Source organism: Eptatretus burgeri, chromosome 13 (assembly GCF_056783735.1).
Source record: "Eptatretus burgeri isolate ZD-2024b chromosome 13, Ebu_testis_v1, whole genome shotgun sequence".
Lineage (NCBI taxonomy): Eukaryota > Metazoa > Chordata > Myxini > Myxiniformes > Myxinidae > Eptatretus > Eptatretus burgeri.
In genome coordinates, this window is record NC_140973.1 from 67,550,012 (window position 1) to 67,571,141 (window position 21,130).

At 41.6% G+C, this 21,130-nt stretch overlaps 1 protein-coding gene across 11 annotated transcripts in view; it reads right to left on the minus strand.

The window, feature by feature from the left end:
- LOC147014701 (neuronal PAS domain-containing protein 3-like) overlaps window positions 1-21,130 on the minus strand; it is a 449,452-nt gene that overhangs the window by 392,557 nt on the left and 35,765 nt on the right. The gene's annotated exons all lie outside the window — the stretch shown is intronic.

Sequence of the window (21,130 nt, forward strand, 5' to 3'; positions counted from 1 at the left end):
ACCCCACAATAAAATGGGAATAATTGAAGCCGTTAAAGCAGTAGTTGTAGTAGTACGAATAGTAGCAGCAGTCGACTGGGCAGGCTTTATTTTCCAGGAATGAAAAGCCAGGAAATCGTCTCACCAAGGTATCCAAACTGCCTTTTGATTTGAGGAAAACGTTCAGCCTACCTATTGAGCTCAGTGTAGCCACGACGAACAAACCTTCAGTGCAATTGACTGCAGCATTTGAGGATAGTGTGGATAGCATCGAAATATTATGCTTAATGCACTCCGACAAACGACACAGCCTTTCAACTGTGATAAAGAGTACAAGTACATCACCGGCACGGACAAGCATCTAGAAATGTATTTCCCAAAATCCGGTCTCAAGATTAACATGACATTTCTTGATGTCACTTCAAATGTTTAGACGTTCGGATGAGTCAATCTGAGGCATTTAATACACTTCCATTTCAAAAATATAAAAGATATAAATAAAATAAAACATAAGCTGTGCATGGAAGAACCAGTCCATAAAAACAAAGCAAAATTCTTAATAGAAAAGCTATGAACCAAAAAACATTGTAATTCCTCTGCAGCCCTTGGCCCCCTGAGGCAGACATTGCATGGCAGGAGAGGGGGAGGACGTGGGGAGGTTGGGAAGGGGTCCTTTTCTATGCTTTGTGTGCAGTGAATAATTGTGCATGTGGTGTACAGATGGCTATGTTGCCATTGGGTTTGTGTCTTTGTGTGAAAGACTTGGGTCAAGTCACTGGTTCGTGGGTCATTACACCCTCAGAGTGAATGTGTATATTGCGGCACTAGCCACATCTCATACCCTCTGGTTGATGAGAAGGATACGGTTATGCGTCTACTGGGGAGAGCATGGTTTAATGGACACTTGGGAAATATGAACAACAAAAAAACGTTCATGGCTATAGGAAAAAAAAAATCCTTTATTGTATACCTTTGGGCTCTTTTGAGATATTTCATTTTTGGGTATATCAAATCATGCGTATGACTGTATAGATTAATAAGAGATTGATCGTAATGCCCCATCCTGCCTTGGCATTGAAGACCGATTAAGGGGTCTACTTTACCCTCACACCCCAGAATAATTAATAAAAAGAGTCATGCCACCAAGTTTGTTACCAAACAACTTGCCACTTTCACCAAATAAATAGACAACAGGTCACAACAATACACAGACAATCATCGTTAACCCACTGTTTCTCTGCACAATGGAAATGATTATGGAAGAAAATCTATGCGTACAACACAGTAGATACAACACCAACTGTAACTAGATAAATATACCATCAGAGATGGGGAATCCCCTGCCATTGAATGAAAAAGGTCATACATATTCCAGATAATGAGGGAGGTGAATTGGAAACAAGACACCATTTGTTCATCATCTCAAAAAAGTTCCCCAGGGGTGAGGAACGTTGTAACCAAAAATAATTGAAATCAGATAAGCGGTTTTCCATTTATTACAAAAAACATTTTTTTCAAGATGGCCACCCCAGTCGGCCATCTTGGATCCGGCCACGCCCAAAATCAATAGGGTTCTTCCTTTTCAGGTGGTACATGTTTATCGATATGGCGAACAGTTTATGAGTTATCGCACTCACAGCTATAAATGTTGACGGACAGACGGACGGACAGCCGGACGACCTGGGTGACAACAATATCCCCCTTCAGCCACGCGGCGGGGGATAAAAACTAGAGAGTTCATAGAACACTTTACCCCGCACAGTCTTGAGAAACATAGACATGGGCGGGGTCGACGAGCGGCAAATCTGATTGGTCGAGATTGTGTAAAATTCAGAAATATTTTGTCCAAGCACTGCTAATCGGGTTTTGAAAGTGCCAAAAAATGATTTGTGTTCTATAGTGTTCAAGTACATATATAATTCAATTGAAATTAAAAAAAGATTTCAAAGGTTGTCGAAAAAATTTTTTCACAACTTTACCACCGCCGACACAGCATCTTTTACACCACCTCATTTAACACATTACATTAGTTTTTCGTGTTTGCGCCATTAAAGACATCCCTAAAAACAGTAAGTTTCCTGTTTGTAATGATTTTCGATTTACTTTGACTGCCAAACAGGCAGAGAGAGAGAGTAAAAATATATCTCACTCCTCCCTGCGCATGTGCGATCGGGACAAATTTAGAGCCAAAGTACGGATAAACAACAGGTTCACTTTCCGATTAGTGTTAAAAAATATAGAACATTAAGTTGTTCCTCGATTATAAACTGACATCTATTAGATAGACAGACAAAGTGAATCAATCGCTGAAGAAACTACAGAGTTCATAGAATACGGTAACTCGTGCAGTGTTCAAGTATACAGGGCGAGTCAAAAGTAGCGCCCGATTTCTGTTTTTTCGGCTGTCATATTCTTTCTGGGAAATCATGTTGTTAATAATTGTCTTGCAAATTATTAATTTTAGTAATTTATTTATTTTTGATTTTGTTTTGCAGGTTATTGCTGCGAGTTTGGAAAGTTACTGAATTTGCACCAAATTGAACCATGAATTACCTTTCAATGAATCAACGCATTGCGGCCGTGAAACTTTACTACAAATGTAATGAACAACCAACGATGGCGGCACTCCGTTTGGCTTAGGAATTCGATATTAACCCATCTCAGGGAAGAAACATACGATTGATTGTCGAGAAATTTGAAGCAACAGGGTCGGTAGCCACTGCAAAGAAGTCCGGTCATCCGAAAACGGCAACGAATGTAGCTGAGGCTGAAGAAGCCATCAGAAGACTGTAACAAAGTCCACAAAAGTCAACTCGCCATTTATCTGCAGACTTGGAAGTGAGCCAATCACGTGTTATCTGTATCAGTGCCCTTCATGATGGAGATGACGACCGCCATCTTCAATTTTGTGAAGAGTTCTTAGCTAAACTTAAGGAAGAGGACACAATGCTCGACAACATCTGGTGGTCAAATGAGGCACGTTTTAAGCTTAATGGCACAATTACCAGACACAATTGTGTCTACTGGGCTGTGAATAACCCAAGAGTGACAGTTGAGAAGGAGGTAAATTTACCTGGAGTGACAGTTTGGGCAGCCATATCTCCATTAGGGATAATTGGACCCTTTTTCTTTGAGGGATCTGTCACTGCAGGAATTTACCTGGATATGCTGCAAACCCTCTTTTGGCCCAGGGAACAAGATCAGGACAAGCTTCCCGCCCGGGCTACCGAGAGGTCGAGCCGGTCGACCTCTCGACTCGGTGGCTAAAATAAATGTTGTCGTCACGTTCCCAAATGTCATGATTCACCGTCAAGGGGTGTGTATGTGTTGTCGCAAAACTGTGAAATGGTGGAAGTACCTTCATCTTGCCTTCAAAGGTGGTGACATCATCAAATCAATGCACACGATTAAAAACAATGCCATCTTCTTGTGTGTCATCATTTTCCACACAAAAGACTTTACGCCCAATGGAAAATACTTTATCTTCGGCTGACTGACACCTCGTGAGAGGACAAATGATATCGTGAGATCGCAGTGATAGCCCACACCTGAAGAAAAACAAATAATTTACGAGTGATGAAATTCCGAGAAACAAGCTCGTCTGGATGTTTAATGTACCAATGTTTTGATGGTGTCTCGGATGGCATCGTCAGCCATTCTGACTCTGTCACCTCGGACTCTAACGCTACACTATAAACAGGTCTTCTACTTAGACCAACAGGCCAACATCATTGGACTCTTTAGAACATCTCCAAATTCAAATTATTGAAAGTTATTCCTTTCGAGATATAGAAAGTTTGCAACTCATGAGGAAGTACAAGCACATATGGGAAGATTAATGGTTTCTTGAGTACATATCCAGAGGACAAATTTGGTACCTCCACCACCGAGTGGACGAAGGTTATGTTTTTATCTCTGTCTGTCTGTGAACAGGATATCTCAAAAAGTTATGGACTGAGTCGGACAAAACTTGGTGGACAGTTTGGTTGTATCACAAGGATGAATTTATAAGATGTTGGTGAAGACCTGAATCCAGATATGGAGTTTTTTTAATTTCTAAGCGAGTCTTCACCATTGAAAGATGCACGGTATTTCAAGAAGTTGTGGACAGATTATGACAAAACTCGGTGGATGAGTTGGGTAGGTGACAAGAACAAGCTGATTATAATATGGTTCAGGTCTGGATCCAGATCCGGCCTATCAGTGGGATACAAAATGTGAACTGGTCAACCTGGCAGAGGTGTGCAGCCTTCCATGTGCCGTTGTAGTTTAAAATGCAATGGGATTTTCTTTTAACTTTCACTTCTGACTTCAAGTCTCTTTCCAAATCCACAATCGTTAGGAATCAAACCGAGGATTGTACAGTTCAAAGGCAAGAACCCTTCCTCTTGATTCTGTTTTCTTAACCCTGGCCTTTTCAACTATAACAAATAGCATCTACAAATTACGTATGAGAGGTGGAGGTTGCAAAACTTGAGAAGCAAGTACGTTTTATTTTAAAAATCAGGGAGAAGGGAGGGATCATCAGAGGGCATTATTTTGGACACCTGGCAGACTACTAACCCAAGTGTCAGTCTACGATCATGATCACATGGATTTGCAAACACAGCAACACTGTGGATAAAACAGAAACAAGCTCAAATGAGCTAAGATCCTTGTCCTCTTAATGATGACGTCATAAAAACGAATATGACGTCATTGTGATGTATCAGGTTTGCGATAAATTATCTGTGCCAATGCCCAGCTTGATTCCCGCAAACAAAATTCAAACAGCTTGCCTAGTTTCGGAGATAATGGTATAGGCGATTTCCATTAGCGGCGATATTATGACATCAACTTTTTTTCTAGGAAGAATTTCCAAAATCGGAGATGGTTACTGCCTGCACATACATGGCAAGTTTCACGGAGATCCGATGAAAACTCTGGGTTGTGAAACAAAAAATGTCAAAAAATAGGAATGACGTCATAAAAATTGATATGACGTCATAGTGATGTATCATATGTGCGGTAATTCATCTCTTCTAATGCCCCGTTCGATTCCCACAAAGATAATTCAAAAAGCTTGCCTAGTTTCGGAGATAATTTTTTAGGCGATTCCCATTAGCGGAGACATTTTGACGTCATAACTTTTTTTCTAGGAGGAATTTTCAAAATCGAAGATGGTTACTGTCTGCGCAGGGTATTTTTACATATATACGCCAAGTTTCAGGAAGTTTCGATGAAAACTGCAGGCTGTGAAACAAAAAAGTCCACAAGAAGAAGATGAAGAACAACAACGTGAGAAAGACTTGGAGATCCTCCATGAGGATCTAAAAATAGAGGGTAAGAGAGTTGGTGAAGAGCAGGTAGAGAGGAGAAGGGTTTGGAGGAGGTAAGAAGCAATGGGAAAGGCATCTGAAAGGAATCAATAATTGTACAATTTCTGTGTATGTAATTATGTAGATGGAGCATTGAACATAAATACAGTAATTAAAACCAGCAAAAAGGAAGAGCTTATATTATTGTTTCATTTTTGTTCTCTTCCAGCAGTATTTGCCGCCAATTTTGGTAATCACATATGGACGAACAATGCTGACGGTGACGGTAGCATTTACACATTTCACTATTCCGATAACCGAGCCGAGCGATGAACTCAACTAGGCCCCAAGCCTGATGAAATTTCAGCTGTGCCGTTGCAAAGATAGTGATGGATTCTGCTGATTAACCTCACTGCACCAGAGCTGGTACAAAGGTTGAAAATTACCTTTGGTGGATTCATGATAAATTGAGACAAGTAAACAATTTGCATTACAACAACGGGGAGCAAGGACGCAAGGAAGGCATCAGTCCCTTCGACGGCCCGAGTGAGAATGACCTACAACCACGGTGAATGCAGAATTTTATCTTTGCAAAGTCATTTCACACGCTATGGCAAAAATGGTCATTCCCACCAATGTAATCCTCTACGAATGGAGGCAAAGCCCTTCAAAAGATGCTAATAAATTGTGGCGGCCACAGCAAGTGTAGACAGTGGCACAATCACTCGCGGAGGGGTTAATGTACATTAAAGTGACTAATCTGGCTATCAGGCCTAACCGGCCATGAAAAGGCTCCTGGAAGCGCTGTATGTACGCAAACAACATGAAGTGAGTGCCGGGCAGTGCACAATCGTTGCAGGCCAAGTCGGGGGACAGTTGGGATGTTGCGGATGAAAGGCCACTGATATATGACATCGATGTTAAGGGAGAGGCTAAGGTAGAGGAGAAAAGGTAAGGAAACTGGAAATACAAAGGAAAGGAAGAGAGCGAATTGGAATGTACAAGGAAGGGGAGGGAAAAATTGACGTAATAGAAAGGCTCGTAAAATAAATAAATAAATAAATAAATAAATAAACACAAATGCTGAAAATGACAGATATAACTCAGATTTGAATGGCGTCATTTGTCAGTCTCTTCATTGTGATTTATCTTTTTGCCTTTGGTGTCAAAATATGCAACTTATCCATCCAATCTTAGTCGGGCAGTAACCTGCAAAGGATGATCGTAAAGTAGGAATGAAACATTTATGACAGACATTACAGTTATTGGCAATATTTATGACAGACATGGCAGTAATTGGTGACCTTACCTTCCTAATTTCACCATACATTCTGATCCAGCCAGTAATATAATACAGAAAGCTATTATCTGTTATAGAAAGCCATTGTCATTCTGGACAAAGTGCCCAAACTTGAAAAGATGAAAGAGAGAGAAGAAGGAGAAGATCTTTCAGTGAGTGATACCCCAAGGAGGTGTAGTTTAATGTCGAAGAGAATGGTAGCTTTGGACGCAATGATCGAACATACAAGAGATGGTCAATCAAACTGATTTCAGAAACTGGCCAGGACAGATGTATCAAGTCATGTCATATTCCTCAATGCAGTCCTGCACAACCTGGGCCTGAAGGATGGTGGCATTGCCCCATTCAATGGACATCCCATTCTTATTTGGATACAAGAGGGGATGAAAGAGTAAATCTGTTGGACGCATTCTCTAGATAGAGTTGATATTCAGAGGTATATATATATATATATATATATATATATATATATATATATATATATATATATATATATATATATATATATATATATATATATATATACATACATACATACATATATAAACTAGAACAACACTTGGTAGATCCAATACCTCTACCAGGCTGAACAGTTAATGTTTTGTATCCCACTGATAGGTTGGATCTGCATCCGGACATGAACCAATATTGAATCACCTTGTTATTGTCGCCTAACCAACTCATCCACCGAGTTTTGTCTGAACCCTCCATAACTGTTTGAGATATCGTGCTGGATATCGTTATTGTCTCTAGCTCTCAAAGTTGAAGAATCACTTAGAAAAATTCTAGTATCCCGATCTTCAGCAAAATCTAATCACTTCATCCTTGGCGCACAACCAACCTGTCCACAAATTTCCGTCCGAGTCCATCCATAATTTTTTGAGATATCCTGCTCACAGACAAACAGACAGACAGACAGGGGTGAAAACGTAACATCCATCCACCTTTGGTGGCAGAGGTAATAAGCAAAATCAGGATGGGAAGAAAAAGGCAAGGTGGAAAAAAAGAGAAATGGAGGGAAAAGGGTGGATCGGGGAGAGCATTTAGGCAGGAGATTAGAGGGGGTGAAGAAAAGAAAAGGGAAATCGATTTGAGATGAGAAAGGAAGGAGAGGAGGGAATGCGAATATATGGGCAGGAAAAATGCCACCATATTGCATAGATAATATGTGGATAAGCATGTCATGGGATGAGATTTCCTCAGCCGCAACAAACGAGCATTCCCCAGACTATTACTCCACTTCCATCAGCCTGAACTATTGGTGTAATGAATTTGGGATTCAGTGATTCAGGAGGTTTTTGCCGTAAACAAACTCTTCCATCTGTTTAAAACTGTGATGTGGTATTCATTGGAACCACATGGCACTCTTCCTTTGCTTCAAAGTTCAGTCTCCCATTTATAGCACCATTATGGGTGGCCATATTTTGGTGTCATTTATAAGAACAGACATGAGAAAAGCTCGTGAACCAGCAATAAAATATCCAGCTGATTGTTCTCAAGGATTTATTGTTAAAGTGACAAGCAAGTCTGTAGTTTCCCAAAATGTGTGTTTTTGCAATCACTGACTGCCATGCTCGTATATATCGAGGGTTGAGTTTGCAGAGAGAGAGAGAGAGAGAGAGAGAGAGAGAGAGAGAGAGAGAGAGAGAGAGAGAGAGAGAGAGAGAGAGAGAGACTTATGGCGATTTATTGAACTGAGTGGATGAGAAACCTTCTTTGATGGAGTTGAAATGCCTTGTGAGATAACCTTTACAGCAAGCACGCTAATTATTCAATCACCTGGAGACCAGGTTGGCCAGGCCAGTTCGTGAAGATTTGATTGAGCCGTTTACACATTTGGAAGTACACTATTGGTTTTCAAAATCCTTTAATTTATTTGCACAGATAACACCGGTCTTGTTCTGATTTTAAATACCAATCTTGATGTACATGTAAATCCATAGTTCCTGCAGTTCAGTGCACAACTTGTTTAGTTTATCAATCCCAAATTTATTGAACTCATGTATAAATTAAAAATAATCCTGACCTACTGACCCTAAATCCTCACATGTGTTTGGCTTTTTTGTATACATTGTCGAGGCTCGTATGAGAGCTAACACACAACACACAGCAAGGGGGGCAGGAGACAAGAAGGGTGGGAGAGGGAAGGACAAAACAGTGGAGGAAATTGTTAATGGGGAAAACGTTACCAGAAACTAATCGTTTTCTGCACAAGACCTTTAGTTTTTCTCAGAAATTGAAGATTATGGAAGAGTGAAGCAACACAGAAGAAATGTCCCACAAGAGGAAGTGGCCTTGGAAAGGTCACACAAAAACACAGGTGAAGGCACTCAATGAGACGCATCAAGTTAACACCGCAACAACTAAGAAAAACCTCCAAACAAGACAAATCAGGAACAGGTAGCTCTGGCCTTCAAAAACAGCCTCTCAGAAAAGAGAAGATGGCTTCTGGTCACGCAAGAACGTGGTACCGGAAATTCCTTCATTATACAGAGTTAAAGGCTCATGGAGGAGCTGTCAACTGTCATCCATTAGTAATACAAATCAAATCATGGATACAACTGCAAACAAGTACAAGAGACAACACCAGGCTTATAGAAAGACGCAGCCACTGAGCTTGGGTGACATGACGTCACTTCCTGGAGTATGCTGGATATCAGTGACACCATCGTTAATGATGTGGACTTTCTCTTCACACTCAGCGGGCAATTAAGGAGGAGTTTCTTCCTTCCCGTGGATGCCAAACGATAGTGTTTGTCCATGCTTTATCCTTTAAATGCTGAATATAAAGCAAGGAAGCAGTGCACACACAATATTTAACGTGGGATGAAATTGAACCATCAACTTCCAAGATTCAGAGCAGACACTATCCCATTATGTAACTGAACCCTTACCGGCAAAGAAAGAAAGGAGCAAAGGGAGAAACAAAAGTCAGAATTGAAACAGAAAGTTGCCAAAGGAAGGTTTCCATTGGATCAGAAATACTTTGGAGCTGAAACGGAAAACAATCACATTGCTGTGAGAGATACTTAGAGACGAGAGACAATGAAAAGTGGTGTGCTGACTGTAAGTGGAGAAACAAGGTTTTAGCCATGAAGTTATCCAGCAACAGAATGAAATGGATATAGCTAAACATGCCAAGAGGAACTCCAAAACGTTTTTGATTCATGTCAGCTCAAGGACTAAAAGTAAGTGTGGTATACTTCAAGTTTTGTGACATACGCCTGGTGATGACGTAAATTATCAGTTGAAATTGACTACAAATGACCGTGAAAAGGCGGAAACATGATTAGGGAACCTGCTGTGAAAATTCCAGAAATGCCTGATCGATACGCAGACTCCTTTCTGGAAATTTTTGATATCACTGATGAGACTACTATACACGAGTAAAATGAGAGAAACTAGATGTATCTACATCACCTGGACCAGACCACCTTCATCCTATGTTTTTTAAAGAATTGGCCTGATCCGTAGTAAAGCCACTCTGCCTTATATTTAATAGTACTCTTAGAAATGCAAATCTTCCTCGTGTTTTGGAAAAAGGTGCACGTGTCAGTTATCTTCAAGAAAGGCAACAGGAAGGACCCGAATAACTACAGGCTGATCAGTTTAACTAGCACCATCTGTAAAACACTGGAATGACTCAGAGATTAAATAATCGGCCATATGCAGATTAACAATCTCTTCAGTGACAATTTGGATTCATTAAAGGAAGATCTACTTCTCTCCAACTATTGATTATCAAAATTATAAGAGAGATGTTGGGTAGTCAATGTCGTCGAAAAAAAATTGAGATTTATTTTTCTACCCTTATCAGTATTTTGGTCGATATGTTTGTCTGTCTGTCTGTCTGTCTGTCTGTCTGTTCGGTCCAGTGCTCCGTTAATACAATGGCGATTTCGATGAAACTTGGTTGGTAGGTTCATACCATGACCTAGTTGTGTGCAAATGAGAACCGTTGCTATGGACCCATCCGTTGCCTAGCAACGGACCTTTGAAATTTTCAAAAAAATCTCAAAAATTAATTTTTTCGAAAATCAAAAATCGGGCCACGAGCGACTGTGGGCAGTACATTCAGCCATATTGTCAAAAATTTTCCAGCCGGATCCTATGAAAACTGTCGGAGAAGATAAACTTTGAATGAACCCTGGTCGAAAACAATAAAAAAACGAAGTTCGTTATATCTCAGAGACTATGTGTCAGATATACATGAAACTGGTATGGTAGGTTCATGGTATGTCCTAGTTATGTGTGAGAAAGAACCGTTGCTATGGATGCTTTTGTTGGCTCGTAACGGCTGAAAAACGACTAAATTCGACTTGATCGACTATCCATGTCCGCCTACCGGCTTGTCTGTCTGTTTGTGGCACCTTTTTTTTTCTCAGAGATGACCAAACGAATCTTCTTCAAACTTCCAGAGGTTCATCAGTGAGCACTGGAGAGTGTTTGAGGAAAAGAGAAAAAAAACTTTTGATGAAAAAGTTGGATTTATTTTATTTTATTTAAATCGATCTTTCTAGTGCCTAAATCTTTGTAGCTAAGTGAAAGATAATATTAAATGATCCCCGACTCTATTCCTTAGAAGCTGTAGGGAAGTGTTTTAGCCCCCCCCCCCTCAAAAAAAAGAATGGAGAAAAAAAATTTCTTCTCTTTTCTTCTCTTCTCCCCATCTCCTCTCCTTGTTCTCCTCTCCTCCTTTCTTCTCCTCTCCTTGTCAAGGCTGGAGTGCCCCCAAGCAGTGTTCTGGGCCCAGTCCTATTCCTGATTTTCATTAATGATCTGACTCTATGGAAAATCCCTATAATCTCTATGCTGATGACTCCACCCTCTGCCGTGACATCCCTCAACCTTGAAACAGGCAGGCTGCACCTCTTCCCACTCTTCAGACCTTGACAAAATCACAAGATGGTCAAACACTTGAATACATCTTTCAATCCAGACAAATCTCACACTCACAATGTCTCTCTGAATGGAGGGTCTGGCAAACCCTCCGATCTACTTTCTTAACAATTCTCTTGAGGAAGATCAGTCATTCAAACTCCTGGGTTGATCACTATCAGCCATGATCCTTCTTGGACAAACCACATTTCAAAGTTGGCCTCCAAAACCATTTGCAGACTGGGCATCCTACATTGTGCCAAGGCCTTCCTTGGCACACCTGAACTTCAATCCACCTACAAAGCATTCATCTGCAACGTAATGGAGTTCTGATCTCCCCTCTGGGCTGATTCCCCTGCCTCACACATTGCTCAGCTTTGATGCTGTGGAAATCAAGGCTTTCAAGATTATTTGAATCTCCTGCGATGAAGCTCAGTCTATGGGCTATAATTTTGTCATCACAGACAGATAGGTGGTCTCTCTGTCTTCTACCGCCTCCTTTCTGATCTTGCAGTCTCTGCTCTTTCCATGCTTTGTCCCCCAACCCCCCCACCCCCTCTCCCCACACAGGTTTCTACAGAGTGCACAAAGTCCGCCATCAACCCCCTTCTGGTGAAACTACCTAAATCCAGGATCACTGCTCACCTCCACTCATTCATTCCTCTTTATTTCCACCTGTGGAACCAACTTCCACATTCGTTTCAATCTTATCCTCCCCTTCAGGTCTTCAAGACAGCTGTTCACCACCATCTTAGAACATCCCCAATCCAAAACCATGATCTCTTCTACCCTTGTTAACCACCCCCACCCCCGACCCCCAATTCCTCCTTCCAAATTTCCATTTTTTCTTTCCTGAGAGTTTCCTTCTATCTCCCTCTTGTGCATACCATGCGTCCTTTCCTTGTCCCCCATTCCTCCCCACACCCATTGTTTGTCCAAGTCTCCCTTTGTCTTGTCCTTCAACTCCATTGTTGGTGTTGAAGGACTCCCCCCTCCTCCCCCCCCCACCTCTTTACTGTTCATTTTGGCCTGTTACATCCTGATCCATTGAGTGCATGAGTTCTTCCATGAGCCTTGACTCTGTTTTCAAAAAAAGTAAATGTTTCCAGTTTGATGGAGACATTACCTTACAAGTTACAACTTTTTACCAAAAGTAACTATAATAGTGTGCTTCCTGTGAAATGGTGTGCTTCCTGTGAAACAGGCCTGTATCCCTGGTCTGCCACACAGCCTTTAATTTTTCATCTACTTGAGAACCAGAAATAATAAATTAAAAAAACTTGCAATTTTATCCTTAAAATCTCTCACTAAAACAACCATTTTTATCCATCACCACGGGTGTGATCATGAAGGGTGACACACATATGTTTCTCTGAAAGGTGGTGGTGGTATCCGGGCAGCAGGCTCTGAAAAAAATGTGGAGCATTCTAAAATGGCTCCAATTTATGACAGGCCGCGATGCACTATCCACCAGTAATAAGGTGTCTGCAAATGTATAAAAAGAAAAACATAAAAGGAGAGACAAAAATCTGAGATGAATCAATCATGGCGCACACTAAATTCATTGTACCACCCAGCGTTTTCTGTCATTTATATTTCCTGTACCAATCAGATCTGAACAAAGAATGGGTGAAAAGCTACCATCTCTATCTATGAATCTCTCTCTCCTCTCACAATCATCTCTTTATTCTCTTCTCTTAATGTCTCTGTTTCTGTCTCTGTCTCAGTCTCTGTTGGGTAATGTATTGGATGTATGGTTCCGCATTAACACGTGACATCAGGTAGTTCATCATCTGTGGTTGTTAGAGTGTTGGTTTTGTAAAATAAAATATGCTTTAATGATGAAGGTAAAAGTCAGACTCACAGACATAGAGCATCAACGAGGTTGTGCTGGCCTGATTGAATGGATGTTGGACACAACTTGACATTACAGTGGACAGGCCGCTTCAGAGGTTCTGAGATAGAAGTGTCTGAACCTCGATGGACGGTTCCAAGCTGATGACCCAACGACAAGTGAATCAGTGGGTCAGTCAGCTGAAAGAAATATTCAGATCTATATATATCTATCTATCTATCTATCTATCTCTCTCTCTCTCTCTCTCTCTCTCTCTCTCTCTCTCTCTCTCTCTCTCTCTCTCTCTCTCTCTCTCTCTCTCTCTCTCTCTCTCTCTCTCTCTCTCTCTCTTTCTTTTTTTTAAGGGAAGACAAATGCTCCTTTTGCTAATTAATGAAGCTCTTAAGCAGCTGTTGACTTGTCCAACTGGTGGCCTTCAGAATTTTATGGTGCAGCACTTTGCACGGATGTCTTAGCATCGCACTGACATTTTTCAAAGCGCAACCCGCAGAAGCATAAACAGTGGAACGCAAGCTTAATGAGCTGGGGGACCCTCAGACAGAGGGGGCTTTGTTTATGGTGCAACGAACCTCATTAGAATTTCCCACCAGACGCGGAGAGACCGCCTTGCATTTAGAACAGGCCACCGCGGCCCAATTCACCGCAGCGCCAATTCTTCTTTTTATACCTTCTGTTCTGATCATGGCGCGGGAATGTGAATGAAGAGACGGTGTAAGGTGGGGGGGGGGGCAACCCGGCGTGGCTGCAAGCACAAAGCACGCATTCCACCATTTGCCTAGTTCGTGCCGTCGCAGAACTTTCTTCCCATGGATTCATCCCTAAGACTCGCTGGCGGGCGACAGGCAGCAAAACGTGGTCTACCCATGGAAACATAAATTAGTCTTTTTTTTTCCCTTCCAACCCATTTCGCCCCAGTATGGGTGAGGCACATTGATGCGGTGCTCAGCAGTAAAATATATCTTCCTCAGCATGCAGGCTTGGAATGGTCTTCAAACATGGAAAGACAGATGTGCATGGTGAATGTCACTGCATAACAGGAGACACAGAAAGTGCAACAGAAAGATAAAAAATCGACTGACTGTGAGACGTCATAGATGAAATTTTTAACAAAGGCCAAGGCTCATAAAATAGCTAAAATCAGTGCATTCCTACCCACCGTGGGCAACACCATCACCCTCCATGGGAATTACTGGACAATACACTCGTTACATTTGATGTTTAATCGTAAATTATTTTCCATCAGAACTCCAAATGAATAATTTGAGAATCATGAGCATAACTAGTTGTTCTCAGGTGTTTATTTTTCAAATCGGACATATTTACACTTTGAAAGTGTAACTTGACCAAACTAGGTTTTTTTTGTTTTCTTCTTGTATTTCACAGTTTGAGCTCTCCCAGATTGAAGACAGCATGCTGGTATCGGCATGAACCAAAAAAATAAATAATTGTGCAAAGGGATGAATCAGCATTCCATCAATGACAGAATTCTGCTCTCAGATACAGAGAAGCAATGGTGCTTACAACACATGGATTGAATACAGTGCCTGCCACAGTCTCGTCGGTCGCTGTAACTACCAGTGTAAGGAAAGGTGAAGAGGTTCGTACGATCTCTCGCGCATCATGTATTATTTGCTCCTTCACTCATGTGGCATCTGACCTCTGGTTCTTGCACTTTGCCAAGCGTGAAAAGCAGGAGGTGGTAGTTCCAGATCAAGGACACCCTGTACATCTTACTGGCACAGTTCAACTTTATGATGCGTGGAGCATCTCGATAAAAAGTGAAGTCTGGATTCCTGGCAAAACCTGCTTGAAAGGTTCATTTGTGACCAAATAGTGAGAGTTACAATCGGGCTGAAAGGTCACCTCAGAGGTGGTGAACTGATCACCACTGAGCTGTATAGGATGGGTTTGATTACCACACTGACTGTAAACTCTCATTCTGGGTGCTTCACAGGCAAGAGGCTGTATCAATGAGTACACCATCCTTCGGAGGTGACATAAAGCTATCTCATATGCTAACATTTCCTGGGGGGACATTAAACATCCCACAGTAGCTTTCACAAAGAGAAGGCCACTATGTGCCTGTAGCTTTGGTGAATTCCAAATTGCCACAGGGAACATCGTATCAGTAGCATAGCCAAAACCAGACACACCTGGCCAAACCTCAGTTATAATGCAACGAGCCACACCTTGCCACTGTTTAACATATTATCAGGTGGCACAGCATGGCTGCTGATGTGGTTACCCAAACAGATTGAGGTAGGAATCTAGAATATGGCCAGGCTACGAGCACAGAATGACCTACTTTTGTGAAGGAGACCATAGGTTCTTTAACATCCACAAGTGAATACTAGCAGAGTAGACAGCTGGCTTAACACCTCAATCTGAAGGGCAATGTACTCATTGATACAGCAACCTGCCTGTGAAGCACCAGGATGACAGTTTATAGTCGGGTTGGGAATGGAACTCAGACGAGACAGCTCAAAGGAAAGTGAGAACGTTAACCCTAAGCTAGTACCTTACACCTAACCCCATTCTCAAACACTCCTTTCTCTCCAGGTTATTGGGATTCCACCCTCCCCCCCCCCCCCCCGCTCTCACTCACCTCTTTAAACACATTGTCAGTTGGTTTGTTCGTTTTCCGTTTCATCCCTGCTTCCCCTTCCTCTTCTTGCTGTGTTTCATTCAGCTTGTGCACAACTTGTTCCACCCCATGTGTCCTTCTTCCCCTCCCCTTGATCTCACTCTCACCTCCACTCTGCTGTTGACGTTTCCCCCTTTCCATATGTTGTTCCATTCCATCCTGCTCCAGCTCTTCCATGAGCCTCGATGATGCATACGAAAAAACAACTTCTCTGTCAACCCACAACATTATAGAAAGGGCAATTCAACAAAACGAAAAATATCACAAATTTTGTCTGGTTTCCTTGTCGGAAGGTGTATGTAGAACGTTGACTTAGTTACTGCAGTATACAGTGGTAGTATAGGCTGTATTATTTTAACCTCCAGCCTACCTGGCAATAGTAGGGTTAACTTGAAGACATATCTGATTAGATTTTTTTATGCAGCTCGTTTGTGCAAGATAAAACGTGCAACAAATGCAGATGTTATGAAAAGTCAATTTAGAGGGCATTAAACATCAAAGAGGCCATCTACTTATTACATCGTTTTTGGGAGAGGAGCGTGGCTGCTAAATTGAGCCAAGGAAGAGAGGAGAATACGATATGAGAGAGGAGGGTAGAGAGGAGTGTGTGAGGAGTGGGGGGGAGGGGGGAAGCAAGGAAGGAGGGTTTGGAAGATATGGGAGTAAGTGGGACGATGGGAAGAAGCATATGTAGGGGAGTCAAAATTTCTGCCATATGTGCATAGGTAACTGGAAGGGCACTCGGTGGAGTGAATACCTCTGCCAAGCCAATTAGTTTACCTTTTTGTATCCCACTGATAGGCTGGATCTGGATTCGGACCTGGTCTAAAATTTAATTGGCTTGTTATCACCTTACCAACTCATCCATCACGTTTCGTATGAATCCATCCATAACCTTTTGAGAAATCCTGCTATTTGTTGTTTTAGCCCTATCAATCAATGGTGAAGAATAACAAAAAATAATTATCGGATCCTGATCCGAATTGGGATCTTCATCAAAATCGAACCATTTTGTCAGTGTCACCTACCCAAGGTCTCCACCGAATTTCGGCCGAATCCGTCCTCAACTTTTTGAGATATTTTGTTCACAACCAGACAAACAGATAAACAAACAAACAGAAAGACAGACAAGGGGTGAAAACATAACCTCCATCCACCTTCGGTGGCAGATGTCACAAAAAGATAGCTCCAAAGGATGGCATTGAGAAAATGTGAAATTTAAACCTCACCAAGGTAGGATCCCGAGCAATAGATGTACTGTAAGGTGCAGACAGTTACCTGCACAAAGCGCAGCATTCCTCGGTTCATACCCTGCCAGTTCAGGGATATATTACACCACCAGCCAAAGAGCCAGCATGGTGGCAATTGAAATCAACACGAAGCAAGATAAACGAAATGGAGTGAAAAATAAAATTACTATTCCAGCCGACAAGGCGTTCATAAATGGCAATGTTTGCACAAATGCTGGTGATATTTTGTTTAGAACTCTCGTGTGGAACAAATCAAATAACTTGCAAAGAGTGCATCAATATATGTGTGTGTGAGTGCGTGCGTGCGTGCGTGCGTATACCCTGCTCTGCGAGCCCAAAGAAAGCTGCCTAAGGAAACCAAATAAAGCAACACATGGTTTACTGTTTCAAACCCGATCCGGATTCCTCCATAGAGTTGCCCCCAGAATTCATCAGTTGTACAAGTATGAGAGTCCCAATTCCACGCACCCCCGGCGGCTGCCGGACCAGTTTCATCACTTATTGGTGAATCATCAGCGACAGCGTAGACAGAAACACAACTGTCCGTAAACGTCCATAGAAGTAAATATCCGTACATGAAAGTCAGCCCATGGAATCTCCATCTTGATCACTGAGGGTCACGTGACCAAAGTCAATGGCACATCACGTGATCTTGCACAGGCACGCTCACTCCCCAAAGAAGAAGGTGTTACTTGGTTTCATGGCAGTATGATTTGACAAGTGTCTGTGGATTGTTGTCATTTCTGGACGGTATACGGTGGTCGGAAGTACTAAACATTTATCGTTTACAGACGGTGTACAACATCAAATGTTCCAGTACACAATTTAAGTACTGCATTTATACATACGCAGTTGGACCTCTGAATAAGGCACCATGGCTATAACAAATCCCCACATATAACGATCACTACATTCAGAACACGTTTCAATCAATACCTATTTACCCAGGTATTGTAATTCACACTGCTGGAAAACCCACATTCTATCTCTCATTCTCTCTCATTCTCTCTCATTCTCTCTCTCGTCCTTCAACCCTGTTGTTGCTGTGTTACACAACCCCCCCCCCCCCCATACATAGACACCCTAATTTCTACTGTTCTCTTAATTCTGTTACATCTTGATCATTCTGCGCTCTCGCTTATACAGCTCCACAAGCCTCGACACTGCGTACCAAAAAAATAAAAAAGACATTTGGGACTCACAAATTATGATGGAAACCATATGTGGTAGCAGGGCAAAGGTGGTGGCAGCCGTTGGTGAGGCATGTATGTACACCTGGGATCTGGAATCTGGTTTGAGCCCCAATACGTGATGATGTTGATGAAGTGGTACACATCGTGAGGGTATATGTGCAGTTTATAATTATCATGGGTGTGTGTGTGTGTGTGTGTGTGTGTGCGTGTAGTTGTTTGTATGGATGAGTATGTGTGCATTTCTTTTTGTTTGTGTGTTTGTTTTTTTGATTAGGTATGTGTGTTTGTGTGTGTATGTATGCGTTTGTTTTTGTTCATGTATGTGGGTCTTTGTTTGTGTGTGTGTGTTTTTGTTTGTGTGTTTGTTTTTGTTTATGCGTGTGTGTCTTTGCGTGTGTGTGTGTTTGTCTTTGGGTGTATGTGTGTGTGTTTGTTTTTGTTTATGTGTTTTTGTGTCTTTGTTTTTATTTATGTGTGTCTTTGTTTGTGTGTGTTTTTTTATTATTTATTTGTTTATAATTATTTATTTTTGTGTGTGTAATAGAATTGTTAGCAACAGTTGTGTGTGAAAAAACGAGATGTGTGTGTGTGTGCGTGCATGTATGTGTGTTGTTCGGTGCTAAATAATTAAAGAATCTCCATGGATGCTGTCACACGATATTTAATGAGGTAATTCTGTATGTGTGTATGTCTGAAAATCATACAAAAAATAGAGCTGGACCGATCTCCAAACTAATTTTGCATACGTGGGGAAAGTTACCCACGGTCAGGCCATGGGCACAACCCCCCACTCCCTCACACCTGTGAATGGGGGGACGACATAATTTTCAAGTGCTTTCCTGAACCCTGTTGTAGATGGGGGGGGGGTCATTATTCGGCATTGCATAAAATATATTTGCAACAACCTCTCCTACTACCCCCCCCAACCCCCCAGGCCGCTCCCGATAAGAGTGGGTGTTTTAAGTTGCAAAAATCCCTGTTATTGTGAAAAATCTATCTATCAGGAACATAAATTAGCATTGCCTGGCAACCCATAACAATGTAAACTAGAACGAAGTTGATTGCAAACCATCACATATGCCCAAACTTCCCACCTAAAGCAAAGTTCAAAGATGGCAAAACATTCCACCATGAACAACCAAACCTCAAATTTTGAGTTAAATTTATTTTTCCCATTTTGACCCATGTCACCCCTACCTCCTGGAGCATGAATCAAAGGTAAAATCAAAAAAAAATTGTTCCATAATTCATGCATCCCCCAATGCTGATTGCATATACAGTACAAAGTTTCATTAAAAAAATGTTTAAAATGTCCCCATAATTGCAATTTTTGGAATTTGTCATTTTGACCCCACCCCAAAAATGAGACTGGTGTTGCACATTCATGTCATGTGATGATCATAACTACCAAGTTTGGTGAATTTCTGCACAACCGTTTAGGATGAGATAGCATGACGGAGGGACAGATGGTTATATGGCCGATGGACGGACAGCCAAACAGACAGAGTCGATTCCAATATCCCCGCATTTTTTCAAAAACTGTGGGGACAATAATAGTTTAACTTTTTTGTATCCAGAGTGAAAGCTCGTGGAAGAGCGACACAGAACGGATCACTCATTCTTGATATATTTAGCTGCTGGCAGAATGGAGGCACATTCCACTTCATCAAATATATAAAGCTTATATTTATGATGTTCTGGGTTCCGGTTCTGGGTTTGGGGAGTCGGCAGGTCTCTTTCAGCGCTCTCTGCTGACGATCTCAAAGTTAAGTTTCGGGTTGTTATCTGTCCCGTTTTAACTGTTTATTTTCTCACCTACATGTTACTGTGGGTTCCTATTTCGGTTTTATTTCAAAAATCGTGTTATTTTGTGAGTTTTCGTCGACCTTGTCTTACCGGGTGCTTGAGGCCTACCCATCCCTCCCCTCAGTGTACGATCGTGTTAATTTGTATTTTCTCTCCATTACCTTCAATCTCTATCTTCCCCACTTTCCCAACGTCCCCCATCCCTCCCAACTAAACACTATTTCTTGTCTTAAATCCCCCCAAAAAACAAGCTCAAATGAGCTAAGATCCTCGTCCTCTTTATGATGCAGTCATAAAAACGAATATGACGTCATTGTGATGTATCAGGTTTGCGGTAATTCATCTCTGCTAATGCCCTGTTTGATTCCCGCAACAGAATTCAAAAAGCTTGCCCAGTTTTGGAGATAATTTTTTAGGCGATTTCCATTAGCGGAGATATTTTGACGTCATAACTTTTTTTTCTTGGAGGAATTTTCAATATCGGAGATGGTTACTGTCTGCGCAGGGTATTTTTACGTATATATGCCAAGTTTCAGGAAGTCTCGATGAAAACTGTAGGCTGTGAAACAAAAAAGTCCACAAGAAGAAGATGAAGAACAACAACATGAGTAAGACTTAAGCCTGTATCTCACTGGGCTGCGACAGCTTGCGACAAAATGCGAAAGGGATTCTCCAAAATGTCTGGAAACGTTCGCGGTGGTTCTCAATTACCTCGCGTGAGTTGCAGGACGTCGCTTTGGTGTCGCTTGAATTTTGAACATGTTCAAAAAATTTGTGACAAATTTTCTCTCAAAATAGTCACAGAATCGTCGGCGTTGTCTCGAACCCTTCTCAATCTAGTTTCCGTGAGTCAGAAGACGCGACAAATGTGACATGCAATGTAATGGAGATAGATTCACAATAGTTCAATCCAGATATGACTAAAAAA